This window comes from Gopherus flavomarginatus, chromosome 3 (genome assembly GCF_025201925.1).
Source record: "Gopherus flavomarginatus isolate rGopFla2 chromosome 3, rGopFla2.mat.asm, whole genome shotgun sequence".
Taxonomy (NCBI): Eukaryota; Metazoa; Chordata; order Testudines; family Testudinidae; genus Gopherus; species Gopherus flavomarginatus.
The window spans coordinates 160,033,192-160,047,977 of record NC_066619.1 but is presented as its reverse complement, the minus strand read 5'-3'; the positions used below and the strand labels follow the sequence as shown (position 1 = coordinate 160,047,977).

Here is a 14,786-nt window from a genome sequence, read left to right as displayed (position 1 = left end):
GTAGTAAACTATCTTTGGATAACATGGTAGAGATCTTTCTCTTGGTGGTTTTTGTTTTTAAAAAAGAGAACTTGTTTTCTTATCCTAAGGCTCTGGGTGATATGAAGAGGGTGAAAGCAGCCCAGTATGAAAATATAACAGGAAATATTACGTGAAGAGGGTGGTGACTATCAGAAGTGTTATGCTACAATAATTGTGTGCTGTTGAGATCCATTATTGATGATTTTTTTTTATATTATAGGAACTGCAATCTGGTAATTGGAATCCACTATATTATGTATAGTTCAGGTGGGTTACGGTAGAGAAGCCTTGGTACCAATGCGCTATGGTGATGGGAAGACTATCTGTAATAAACTTATTCAATAATTTTGGAGCGTTCTGATTAATTTGATTAGTTTTGAACTTCTTTCCTATTTAAGTGCTATTCAAATGTTAGCTAATTTTCAGTGATATTTTTTATAAAGCTAATCTTATTACAACAGAGACTTCCAGACACATAGAAGTTAATTCTCAGTGGCAGCCAATAGCTAAGGAGAGGCATGGGAAGGAATATTTAACTGATTTTTTTTGCAAGTGCAAAGAGCAATAATAATTGAAACGAAGACAGCATTTATTTAGTCCCTGAAAATGGTTAGAGGAAAATAAACTCTGTGTGTGTGGCATATTGTCTTTTTCAGCGGTGTTCCACGTATCTGAACATGGGTTGGTTCTTAGCTCCTACAGGCTTTCAGAATTAAAATCCCTGTTAATGGAAGTCATAGAATTTTTGCACAGTTTGTTGTTGTTATAGTTCAGACTGAAAAGACTAATGTTTGGCTTTGACTGATCTTGATTTAAAGCAGTCACTGGGCTGTATACAAGTGAGGCAGCATGCTCCACCCTTCTGGAGGCTGAGAGCTTAAAGGGATGCCGTCAACTTGAAAATCACATTTTCCTTTGAAAATGATCCTACTGTAAAATGTTCTTATTATAAAAATAATCCATAATCTTGCTAAAAATGAAAGCGGTTAAGGGACAAAAATCAATCTAGTTTTAAAAGTTTAGTTGATGATACGTACTCTCTTCCAGGCAGGAGTGTGCAAAAAAAGAGAAGGCCAAGGAGGGATGGACTTGAATGGATTTCAGTAAGACATTTGTTACAGGTCCACGTGGGAAATTATTAGTTAAATTGAAGAAGATGGGGATTAATATGAGAGCTGAAAGGTGGATAAGGAACTGGTTAAAGGGGAGATTACAACAGCTCATACTGAAAGTTGCACTGACAGGCTGGAGGAAGTTACTAGTGGAGATCCTCAAGGATCAGTCTTGGGACCAATCTTGTTTGACATTTTTATTAGTGACTGGCAAAGAAAGTGGAAGTGTGCAAATAAAATTTGCAGATGACACAAAATTGGGAGGTATTGCCAATATGGAGGAGGACCAGAATATACTTGAAAATCTGGGCATTCTTGACACCTGGAGCAATAGAAATGGAATTAAATATAATAGTGCTAATTGTAAGGTTAGATAACAACAAGAATTGTTGCTATAAGCTGGGGACTTATTAGTTGGAAGTGACAGAGGAGGAGAAAGACCTGCGTTTATTGGTTGATCGTAGGATAACTGTGAGGCTGTGATGCAGCCGTGAAAAAGGCTAATGCAGTCCTAGGATGCATCAGGCAAGGTATATGTAGTAGAGACAGGGAAGTGTTGGTATTGTTATAGAAGGAACTGTTGAGACCTCATCTGCAACACTGTGTTCAGTTCTGGTCTTCTGTGTTGAAGAAAGATGAATTCAACCTGGAACAGGTGCAGTGAAGGGCTATTAGGATGATCAGAGAAATGGAAAACCTGTCATATTAGAAGAGATTCAAAGAGCTTGACTTGTTTAGCCTAACCAAAAGAACACTGAGAGGCGATATGATTGCTTTCTCTATCAATATATCAGAGGGATAAATGCCAGGGAGGGAGCAGAATTCATTAAGTTGAGTGCTAATGTGGACAAGAGAACAAATGGATATAAACTGGCCATCAACAAGGTCAGGCTTGAAATTAGATAAAGATTTCTACTAGGGCTGTTGATTGATCACAGCTAACACACACGCAATTAACTCAATAATCGTGATTAATCACACAGTTAAACAATAGAATATCAATTGAAATTTATTAAATATTTAGGCTGTTTTTCTACATTTTTATATTCTGTATTGTAATTGAAATCAAAGTGTATTTTATTGCGAATATTTGTAATAAAAAATAATATACAAGTGGTAAAAGAAATCATATTTTTCAGTTCACTTCATACAAGTACTGTAGTGTAATCTCTTTGTCATGAAAGTTCAATTTACAAAACAATGTAAAACTTCAGAGTCTGTAATTCCGCTCAGTCCTACTTCTCGTTGAGCCAATCACTAAGACACACAAGTTTTGTTTACATTTATGGGAGATAATGCTGCCCACTTCTTATTTACACTGTCACCAGAAAGTGAGAACAGGCATTTGCATGGCACTTTTGTAGCCAGCATTGCAAGGTATTTACATGCCAGATACGCTAAACATTCATAGACCCCTTCATGTTTTGGCCACCACTCCAGAGGACATGCTTCTGTGTTGGTGACGCTCGTTAAATTTAATTAACGCTTTTTTTTTATGAGTGAACTCCTTGGGGGAGAATTGTCTCCTGTTCTGTTTTACCTGCATTCTGCCATATATTTCATGTTGTAGCAGTCTCAGATGATGACCCAGCACATGTTGTTCGTTTTAAGAACACTTTTACAGCAGACGTGACGACAAAAAGCAAAGAAGGTACCAATGTGAGATTTCTTAAAATAGCTACAACACTCAAGCCAAGATTTAAGAATCTGAAGGACCTTCCAAAATCTGAGAAGGACGAGATGTGGAGCATGCTTTCAGAAGTCTTTAAAAGCAGCATTCCGATGTGCAAACTGCAGAACTCAAACCACCAAAAAAGATAATCCACCTTCTGCTGATGGCATCTGACTGATGATGAAAATGAATGTGCATCAGTCTGCTCTGCTTTGGATCGTTATCGAGCAGAACCCATAGTCAGCATGGACACTTGTTCTCTGGACTGGTGGTTGAAGCATGAAGGAATCTTTAGCGCATCTGGCCCGTAAAAATCTTGCACTGCCAGCTACAACAGTGCCATGTGAATGCCTGTTCTCACTTTCAGGTGACGTAAACAGGAAGCGGGCAGCATTATCTCTTGCAAATTGTAACCAAACTTGTTTGAGCAATTGGCTGAAGTAGAACTGAGTTGACTTGTAGGCTCTGAAGTTTTACAAATTTTTATTTTTTAATGTCGTTATTTTTTTGTACATAATTCTACATTTGTAAGTTCAACTTTCATGATAGAGATTTCACTACAGTACTTGTATATAGGTGAATTGAAAAATGCTATTGTTTTTTACAGTGCAAATATTTGTAATAAATAAAGTGACCACTGTATACTTGGTATTTTGTGTTGTAATTGAAATCAATATGTCTGGAAATGTAGAAAACATCCAAAAATATTTAAATAAATGGTATTCTGTTATTTTGCAGTGTGATTAATCGTGATTAAAAAAAATTAATTGCTTGACGGCTCTAGTTTCTATCCATCAGAGGAGTGAAATTCTGGAATGGCCTTCCAGGGGGAGTAATGGCAAAAAAGCCTAACTGGCTTCAAGGCTGAGCTTGATACGTTTTTGGAGGGGAGAGTATGATAAAACTGCCTACAATGGCGTGTAGCCGATCTGTGACTACTAGCAGCAAATATCTCCAACGGCTAGTGACAGGACACTAGATGAGGAGCATTGAGTTACTATAGAGAATTCTTTCCCAGGTGTCTGGCTGGTGACCCTGAAAATGCAGGCAAGACTCTAATTAATTCCCGTATTTGGGGTCAGAAAGGAATTTTCCCTCAGGTCAGATTGGCAGAGATGCTGGGGTTTCTCACTTTACTCTGTAGCATGGGGCACAGATCACTTGTAGGTTTAAACTAGTGTAAATGGTTGATTTTCTGTAATTTGAAGTCTTTAAATCATGTTTTGGGGACTTGAGTAACTCAGCCAGAGGTATGGGGTCTATTACAGGAGTGGGTGGGTGAGGTTCTGTGGCCTGCGATGTGCAGGTCAGACTAGATGATCATTATGGTTCATTCTGACCTTAAAGTCTATGAATGTGTTAAAGTTATTGCCAGCCCCCCCCCCCCCCACTCCCTTCCCCCCTGGGCCAGCAATGGGGAGGAGGAAACCCTTACACATTTTTCTAAACAAGAATTTAGAACAGTCAGGATAGACTATTTGAAGTTTGTTCTATTAGGTTTTTTTAAAGAAAGCTTTAGTTTTTTCAGACTGACTAATGTCCCTCTATAGAGAAAGGAAAACACTGCTGTTCAGGTGATTGAGACTGACATGTTTCTGATTTAAATGGCTTAACTAAACGAAAGACCTTCATGACAAATAGGAATTACAATAAAAAAATCTGTTAACAGGTTTCAAAGTGGAAAGCATATAGCTATAAATTATCTGTGTAAGGTTTTTCTGCAACTGAATATAAAATGCCCATAGCTCAAGAAGATAAACTTACTGCTTTTCTGTATTGTTCTGATTTCATAATCCTCTCCGTTTGTGTAAAATGCAGTTAGCAAATGTAATTATTCTGGTACCTTGGATTTCATATAGATTATAGTGTTGCACTTGTTTGTTTACAGCCACCCAAACGATTTCTGTGTCTGTTATGAAGAATTTTTTCTCCCTTTATAAACAAACACCAACTCTCCAATGTCAGTTTACTACATTTACAGTTAACATTGCCAATAAGACCGATATTACTGCCTTCATAGAATCTGTAAAGTTGTACTTTTATTAAACCAAAACCGTGTGTGTGTGTGTGTGTGTGTGTGTGTGTGTGTGTGAAAGCTAAGGCTTGCATACCTTCAGATCAGATGAACATAACCCTGACCAAGGAGCTTTGTTACTGTTTTGTGTAGAGACACAAGTTTTATATTACAAACATGTAGTGTGTCTGTTTAAACAAAGACCGTTAAATATTTAAAACTGGTCCGATATAAATGTTGCTGGTCAATTTCATTTTTAAAAACTTATCTAGCATTTTGAGAAGAATTAAGTGGTGGCAAGAATTTATTTGATTTCTTGTGAAATGACTTGAGTGTGCTTGCTATCTCTGTTACTGCTCTCACCAGGAGCATGATGATTTACCACATGATCAGTTCTAATGCAATATTTCCCTGCAATACTATCAGTGCGATATGAAAATAACTGGTCTTGATTTTAGTTCATTCCATTTTCATGCTGATAGTGATGCTGCAGGTCTTTATTACTTGTAAAACCACAGACAAGATTAGATAGTAAATTCTTCAGTTGCTGGTGCCTTCAGTTAAGAAAGAAAAGAAAATCTCCCGGGGAGGGGGAGAGAGGTGTAGGGGAAGGGGGGAGAGGTGGTGGTGAGGGATATCATAACCTAGTCCCAGATTTGGACCTTAGCGTCCAAAATATGGGGGTTAGCATGAAAACCTCCAAGCTTAGTTACCAGCTTGGACCTGGTAAAGCTGCCACCACCCAAAAAATTAGAGTGTTTTGGGGCACTCTGGTCCCCCCCAAAAACCTTCCCTGGGGACCCCAAGACCCAAATCCCTTGAGTCTCACAACAAAGGGAAATAAACCTTTTCCTTTCCCCCCTCCAGGTGTTCCTGGAGAGATACACAGAAGCAAACTCCGTGAATCTAAACAGAGGGAGTCCACCCTCTCTATTTCCAGTCCTCGAAACACAAGCACTTCCCTCTTCACCCAGAGGGAATGCAAAGTCAGGCTAGTAAATCTAACACACACAGATTTCCCCCTGACTTCTTCCTCCCACCAATTCCCTGGTGAGCTGCAGACTCAATTCCCTGGAGTTCCCCACTAAAGAAAAACTCCAACAGGTCTTAAAAGAAAGCTTTATATAAAAAGAAAGAAAAATACATAAAAATGGTCTCTCTGTATTAAGGTGACAAATACAGGGTCATTTGCTTAAAAGAATATTGAATGAACAGCCTTATTCAAAAAGAATACAATTTAAAGCCCTTCAGCAACTATATTCATGTAAATACAAAAGAACACAAATCCCTATCTGATCTTTGGTGCTTACAACTGGGAAACAGAAGATTAGAAAGCAGGAAACAGAAATCACTTCTCATAGCCGAGAGAGCATACAGGCAGAAGACCCAAGAACAAAGGAGTCACACACAAAAAACCCTCCACCCAGATTTGAAAAAGTCTTGTTTCCTGATTGGTCCTCTGGTCAGGTGTTTCAAATTACTTCTTTCCAGGTGTAAGAGACATTAACCCTTAGCTATCTGTTTATGACAAGGGTACACAGACAAAGGAAGAAGGAAGGGTACACAGACAAAGGAAGAATTGGAGGAAGTTGGGTAAAAAGATATAAAGTGGAAGGATAGAGAAAGTAGTGTTGGCAACTGGCTGCTTGTCCATAGTACTGGAAACTGTCCTCCCCACAACAGTTACTAATTAAGATAATATACCATGCCTCTATGATGGAGGGAGCTGGAAAGTTGACTTGGGAAGTGGGTTGTGATTATGGGGTGAAGGAAGCGGTTTATAGCAGACTGGCAAAGTTTATTACATAAAAATGGCTAGCATGTAATGCATTGCTAGTGTGTTGTCCCCCAAGTGACTGACTGAAATCCGTCATCAGTCACAGTGATGGAGGGATCCTTTAAGTCCAGTAGTCACCAACCGGTCAATCGCGATCAACTGGTTGATCCTGGGGAGTCTCCCAGTTGATCACGACCTCTGGTGGTGTAGTGGGGATGCTGCTAGTCTTACTGCCTGCCTCCCCCAACCCCATGCTGCTCCCAGAAGTGGCCCGGGTGGGGGGCAGGAGTCTCAGTGTGCTGCTCCTGCCTGCAAGCACCGCCCCCGCAGCTCCCATTGGCTGGCAACAGCAAACTGTGGCCAATGGGAGCTGAGGGGGCAGTGCCGACAGAAGGGCAGCACGTGGAGCCACGTGCCTCCTGCCAGCACCCTGCACCCCGTCCTGGAGGCCAACACTCTGCCCCAGTCCAGAGCCCCGTCCTGCACCCAAACTCCCTCCCAGGGCTTGCATTCTTGGGGTGCATATCCTCCATCTTGCACCCCTGTAGTCCAACTGCCTAGCCATTGGTCCTAGTGCTAACTCCTCAGACTCTCCCATAACTTAAATGTATCCTCTCTGTCAGCTCCAGCTGAATGGGTACTTGTGCTCTGGGCTTACAGTTTACCCCTTTCAGGGACATGTTTGGTCGGTCTCTCACACACACTCTCTCTCTCTCACTTTTCTAAAACACCACTGCTCTTTACTTAGTAGCATGAGAAATACACTCCTCTCTAGACAAAAAAATAAACCCTACATGCATTTCCCTGCCTTAGTTTCCTCTGCCGCACTTTGGCACATTCTTTGGATTGGGATCAAAGTTCTCTAAGGGTGTCCAGGATCCTTCTTTTGTAGCATATGGCTTGTCTTCTGAATCATGAAGCCCCTCTCTCCCTGTCCTCTTGCTTTGACCTCGCTTGATCCCACAGCTAAACTCTCTTGCTATGAAAATATGCCTGTCTCTCTTTCTCCTGTCCGTGGCTTCCTGTCCCTCCTAAAACCTTCCCAACATGACACCTTTTAGAACCCTGGGTTTGTCACCTTGGTCTCTTTTGGTATGTGTTGGAAATCTTCATTTATTCCACCTCACCATCTCCTGTTAGACACTTGGTCAAACTGACTTCCCAACTGAGGCACCTGTCTTCGCAAATCGATTGTTCGGTGGAGAGCATGGTCATCAAGTTTAATGACTCTCCGTGTCCCTAGTCTGCTGGATACATGCTAGAAGCCTTGTCAGCAAATGGTGGATTCTGCATTCATACAGAGGCATTCAGAAAATGCATCATTTCATCATAATATTGTAAACATCACAGGAGACTAGAGATTGGATCTTTCCTCCTTAACCTGCCTCCCCTCTCCAGGAGGTATGGGGAAGAAGAGGTGAAAGCTTGCTTGCTTCAGTAAAGGAGTGGGGAGGATGAAATTACTGGAGTTGCGCAAGGAAAAGTGGGGAACTTAAACTTCCAGTGCTATCTGTATTGGGCCTTTTCATTAGCACTAACATTATGTGTTGAAAAATAGAACGATTGACTTTATTAGCGCAAACAAAAGGTAGGAATCACATGCTCCTTTTAGTGGACGCTATGTCAAAGGAAGGCTGTCTTTAGCTGAAACTAGTGCTTTTGTGTTTCTTCTCAGAGCTTGTGTACTCTTACTCAGTGAAGGGGAAAAAGTAATTCAAACAGTTGGGGTTTGTCCTCTATTTACATGGTGTTTGAATGCAAAAAAATCTAGTTCTCATTTGCCCAACCTGTGTTGAGCAGAATTTGGCTCCTTTTCTGCCAGGAAACAGCAATACAATTTGAGACAAAATACTTTTAAATAAATACGTACGAACACAGGACTTGGCTACACTCGAAACTTCACAGCGCTGCCGCGGGAGCGCTTTGAAGTGTGTGTGAGATCACAGCGCCAGCGCTGGGAGAGAGCTCTCCCAGCGCTGCACATAGTCCAACTCTTCATAGGGATTAGCTTGCAGCTCTGGGAGCTGCGCTCCCAGCGCTGTGGCACTGTTTACACTGGCGCTTTGCAGCGCTGTATCTTGCAGCGCTCAGGGGGGTGTTTTTTTTCACACCTCTGAGTGAGAAAGTTGCAGCGCTGTAAAGCGCCAGTGTAGCCAAGGCCTCAGATTCGTTTATTGCTCTTACTAATTCTCCATTTTCTCTTTTCATTTCCCATATTCATGTTATTTTTAATCTCCATATAACCTTTTTTCCACCTTTTTGTTTTCATTTTCTCAGCTCTTCCTCTGTAATTGCTTTCCCCAATCTCTGTCCATCACTCTCTTTTCATGTCCTCATTCTGTATGTTAAGCTGCCCGTGCTTTGGGACAGATCTTGCTTCAGAGCATGAGTTCTTCTAACTAGCAGCAATGATTGCTCAGGAGTGTGTTCCAAAAGCAAAGGGGCTGTTTAAGTGTTGATTTGTGGGACTTCATTACCTTCTCAGTGAAGCATCTGCCTTTTAATTCCCTGGGCCAAAACTGCTGTGACAGTAGCACAAATCTAGAAAGAGAAGAGAGGCAACCTAAGAAGAAAAGAGAATAGTGCTGTGTCTTGTTGGAGAAATATGCCAGAATATCACATTGATTTAATACCAGCTTTGTTTGAGCTCTGCTTTTTAAACAGATTTTTGTTTTGGCTGAGCTTCACATTAAAATCCACATGCTATATTTTTGAATGAACCTCTGCTTAACAAAATTGTAGACAAGATAATTGCATGTACATATCACTATCCATATGATTTGATGTAGATGTATGTGAGTGGGTAAATATAGACATAGAATGTAGTGCATTGCAGTTTTTGGTTTTAACTATGCTTTTTTTTTTTTTCCAGCTTTATAGCTGCAATGTCAGACGTGCTTGTATTATGTGGTAGCTAATACTGTTCAAGTGAGGGTAGCCTAGTAGTCTGATATGCAATGAAAAGGTCTGTTGAATGTGTAATCCACTGTTTGGCGCTCTTGTCTTTTTTCAAATCTTTTTCAAAAGTGATTCACTCTTTTTTATTAGGTTCTCAAACAAACTTGCCATTTCAGGAGTGAGTCTGTCATCACTATGGTATACTCTTGGAGACCTTGGGTCTCACGTTTGGAGTCCCTGTTGTGGAAAACAATCTGTTCAGTTTCCATGTAATTGTTCTCGGTAATAGCTTTTTCACTCTTTGGGCACAGTGTAAAATAGATCAGTGCTTTTACAAGTGATGTAGGGTTTTTCTGTTTGAGTAACTAAGTGGCAATATCAGGAATTATTAGCAGTAAGTCTGAGAGGGGTTTCTTAATGGACAAGCTTCAGTACAGTGCAAAAGATGGGCATTTCTCCACTCCTTTATTGGAGTTGTTCTTTCCACAGACTACAGATGTCTGAAGATCCCCCTTCTTTCAACTCCCTGAGTTTATGAAAGTGTTGTGACTGTTAATTTTTGAAGAATCAGCAGCATGTAGCTGGGATTCTTATTGGAAGATAACTTTTATTCACTGTAGAAATTGTAGCTGAATAATGCAAGATACTTCGTCGCTCGTCACTTGGGACTTGCCCTGCAGTACTTTGTCTGCTTCTTTTTCCTTGGATCAAAAAGAGAGTTACAAAATTGGCTCAGTACTTTGCATAACACTGATGATCGGCATGGGTAGACCACAAGGCCATGCCAGAGGACGGATAGGGGAAGAGAGTCAGTTATATTTTGCTAATTTTTTTTTTACGTAAGTGGAAAGATGACTGATGGTTTTGGACCTGCTCTGTAATTTATGAATACTGTATGTTGACCTAGTTTTTGGGATGGTACTGTTCAATATATTCGTCTGGTTTAATTGAGGGCTCTACAGAAGAACAAGTAGGGTAGAAAAAAGAGGCGCAAGATAAGATGTTTTTGTACAAACACTAGAAGGTTAAGACCCAATGCCCAACTGTTAACTGAAGATTTTACTTTCTCCCCAGCCAATATGCAAAACTAGTTTTGTCCAGAAGGCTAAAGCCTGAGAATGTAGATGAATAAAGGGTCTCTGGCAGTTTAAAAAGGGTCTCTCTCTCTCTCCCCCCCCCCCCCCCCCAAGAGAGGTTGAGGGCTTATTCGAGAGGGAGCCTGGTTAATACGTCGGCCCCTTGAAGGGTGTCTGGAGAAGGTTAGGTTTGCCAACACTAGCATCAGGCCATGGGGAGCATTTAGTTAAGATAGATGTGCATTGGACCAGTGGTTGTCAACCTATTTATCATTGTGCTTGAGAACCACAGTGTCTCCCACCACAACTCCCCCACAAACCCCTATGCTCAGAGCCCTCTGCTCAGAGACCCCTTCACAGAATGTGGCCTGGGGTCCCTTTCCCCCAGGGACCCTGCTAGGACCCAGATCCCAACCATGCAGGGCTAGGAGGCAGCCAGGACCCTGACTAAGGACCACACTGTGTGAGGCCAGGCGGCAGCTGGCTGCTCAGACCCCGAGCCAGGAGCCCGCTGCCCAGAGCTAGCAGCAGCCCGCCACCCAGAGTCCCTGGCCTTTAGCACACAGTTGAGCTGGGCTGCAGCTGTGTGCTAAATGAGCCGTGGGTTGAGAAGCACTCGGTGTAGACTATTTGTTTAAAATTTATTTTATTTTCATGCTTTGTTCCTGCTGTTAAAATAAAGAATACTTTGATTTTAAGGATGCTGCCTGTCTATTGTATCTGACTGGTCAGAGACTCTGGGAGGAAAGAACTACAGGTGCTAGAACTCAGTAGGAACTGCTTGGTAAGCACTATTGTTAAACAAGTACTGTAGGGCATAGTCTAAGAGTGGAGAAGAACTGTGGAATTCCATTCCAAGAGAGGCATGAGAACTGACAGCTGTGGGGGTGCCCTCAGAGACCTCAAAGTGGCAGTAAGTTCTGTAGCTGTGACAATGATGCTTTATTACTGTATTTAATCTTTTAATACAGAACTGGATTGCAGATATTACACAGAAACCTTTTGTTCTCAGTGCTGTAACATTTCAATTACAGTAATGGAAAATAAGTTTTGGTGCATCTAGATGTGAAACGCTTCAGGTAACTGAGCGAAAAGGGATCTAGAGACAGGTGGAAAACTGAAGGCTGCTGAACAAAATGGGAGGTAAGAGGGAGAATCCACGCACTTCAAGCTTCCTTTTTTGGTAAAAGGAGTGGGGAGGTCAGTGAATGTGTGCCATGAGCCCTGGATGGGGTTAAGACATGTTACCCAGTGCAGGGATCATAAATGGCAATAAAAATAACATCTTAAGAGATCAATTGGCCAGTAGCCTGTGGCAACCCAATATAGGTCAGCTTTCAGTTCCTGTTAGGAAATTGTAACTTGGTAATTAAATTCAAATAAATAAAAATTAGTTCAGGATTGCAGTTGGCATTAATGGCTAGCTAGCATAGTAATATATTGAGTATATCATTATATAAGAACATAGCAGCTATAGCTACTTTTAGCAAAGTATTATGTGGAAACTAACTAGAATGGACAAAGCTTTTGCTTATTTTGTAGTAACTGGCATTAAATGTAAATTAAAAACAAACAAAAAAAACCCCAACCTTAAATTCAAATACAATAGTTAAAATCCTTCCAAAGTTCTGCGGAAGTGGTGCTCCAGTGCTTGAAAAACTAGAATATCAGTCAAACCTCTAGGGAATTATCTGGCCCTTAGATAACAAAGGTTCTGTTAATTGGGGTTCAGATAATCAAGGTTTAATTGTTCCCTATGGCCTGGTACTTATCCATACTGACTACTAAAGGATGAACATAGCATTAGTTTTCTAAAATAAGCAAAAGTCTTTTTTTTTTCTTATTTTGTTTTTGATTTAATTCAAGTAATATATTCTACCTTTTCAGGGAGTGTCTTCATATTCATAACAATAAAAAAAAATGTAAAGTCTGTTTTTTAAACCTTTTAAAGTAAGAATTAGTGGGGTGCATATTGTGGACCTAGTATTTGAACAAGGACATCTTAATTATCTATCAAAACCTGGCCTTTGGGTACTCAATTGTCATATAAAATTTACATGCCTAATTTGATTGTCTGTATTTGGGGAATAGCTACCCATGTTAAGAAATTGGGTTCCCCTTGTTTATATTATCCAATGTATTTTTGATCTGCTGAAAAAACACCTTGTAAAATTAAAATCTGCTTCTTTCATTTAAAAAAATTGGATAGTGTGGTGCGTGTCTGCTCCTTTATTAGGTTGGTGCTGCCAGTCAGTGTTTCCTTGCAATGATGTCGTCTTAGAGACTGGTTTACAAAAAACATTTTGACGTAATTGTGTACGTTGTCAGGTATTGGTCCATTCCAGCTACACCTCTACCACGATATAACACGAGGTCTCATACAGTGTGGTAAAGTTGCGCTCCAGCAGATCAGCACGTCAGCTCCCAGCTTCGGTGCTCCACTTCCCTCTGCCAGTGAGTGCGGGGAGGTTGGGGAAAGGATGCCCTCCGTGCTCATTTGCGGCAGGAAGCAGAGTGGCGGGAAGCGGAGCGCCATGGCTGGGAGCTGCTGGAGTGGAGCAGGCTGGGGCCGGGCTACTCCGCTTCTGCCGGTGAGTGCAGGACCTTTCCCCAACCTCCCTGCCCCTCAAGCGACATGGCTGGGGCGGGGCAAGGAAAGTGGAGTGGGTTGGGGCCGCGGCACTCTGCTTCCTGCTGCAGGTGAGTACAGGGGAACGTCCTTTCCCCAACCTCCCCGCAGTCACCGGTGGTGGGAAGTGGAGTGCCGCAGCTGAGAGTGGAGCGGGCTGGGGCTGGACTGCTCCACTTCCTGCTGCTGCCAGTGAGTGCCTATTAGGGGGTGGGGGTGTGTGGATAGGGGTCAGGGGACAGGAAGCAGGGGGTTGGGTAGAGGGTGGGGTCCTGGGTGTGGTTAGGGACGAGGGTCTCTGGAGGGGGTGGTGAGGGGACAAGGAACAGGGGGGCCAAAGCAAGTTCGATATAATGCGGTCTCACCTGTAGTTCAGGAAGATTTTTTTGGCTATGGAGGACCGCGTTATATCAGGGTAAAGGTGTACAAGTGCTTCTTGCCTAGTAGAAACAGAGGACCTTTCATGGATGGCTCTAGATTATTACATTACAGATAATGATTTTTGCAAGTCAAGGATCAAATGCAATACATGCAAAATATTCTTCAGAAAACTTATTATGAAGAGTTTGACATTTGTACATTTTGGAAGATTTTATTTTTAGATATTTAATACCATGCCGGGGTTGTCAAGAAATCTTATTTTACAAATCTAGTTCTTATATGCAAATTTAATTTGGGAAGTAATTAATGCTCAGGATAGTGCTGAGTAAATAGTTGGGTTCCCTTGATCCTTTTTCGTGATGATTTCTTTTGACTGTGTTAATTGCGGAGACAGCCCTAGTCGTCTTGGTTGTTTGGTTTCCTCCTAGATTGGATAAAGGTCAGGCTGATTCTTTTTAAGTTGATCAGAGGCCTGTGAAAACATTTTCCACAGTATCTTGTCTCGCCTGCAAACCTTGACTGGGGTAGATGAAATCAGTCTTCTTTAGTCCATTCTTTTGCTTAGAAAGATCCCACTAGTTGATATTGAGCAGTTGTTTTTCTGTCCCAAAGTCTAATGCAGGATTCCAAGAGTTGTGTGTGTGTCACTCTGTCCCTCCGAGAAGTTTCTTCTGTGTTGCATCTAAGAGATTTATGATTTATGGGTGCTTTTGGCTCCCAGGTTCTCTGATGGCAAGAAGCAATTTTTTTTTTCAATTACATCTAATAAGGTGATTTGTGTTTCTGGGCCTTTCAGTGGTCATCCATACCTTTTGTGACCAGCTTGAATGGGACTACCCTTGGTGACAACTTGAGGACTGGTTCTGAGTTTGGCTGCTTTCCTTCTTGAGCGTTTTAGATTTGTGGACTCTGCTGCACCAGTTCTCTGAAGACTGACTTATTTGCTTTGGATGCGTATCAAGGTGAGTTGACTTGGCCTTCTTATAGTTTGAGGCCTGCACAGGCATAAGTTGTCCTGCTTTATGGCTATGCCTGTCACTTATTGCTAGATTTATATTGCTGGAGGTTTTAAGGAAGACGTTTTCTGCTCTGGAATATGATTTCATTCATAGTGAGCTAGTACCAGAGAACTCTCTCTCTCATGGGGGACCAGTATAAGATTTCTCTGTTTACCCTGGTTTTTGCTAATGTGGTACATGTGTGGTG

The 14,786-nt window shown here is 41.5% G+C and overlaps 1 protein-coding gene across 3 annotated transcripts in view; it reads left to right on the top strand.

Moving 5' to 3' along the window:
- Positions 1-14,786, top strand: part of WDFY3 (WD repeat and FYVE domain containing 3) — a 313,760-nt gene that overhangs the window by 43,684 nt on the left and 255,290 nt on the right. For 2 of the 3 annotated variants that reach the window (XM_050945098.1, XM_050945096.1), the window contains exon 2: positions 14,377-14,542. The exons of the other annotated variant lie outside the window; for it this stretch is intronic. The gene's annotated coding sequence lies outside the window, so the exon portion shown is untranslated. The remainder of the gene's footprint in view (positions 1-14,376; positions 14,543-14,786) is intronic. 3 annotated transcript variants of the gene reach the window in all.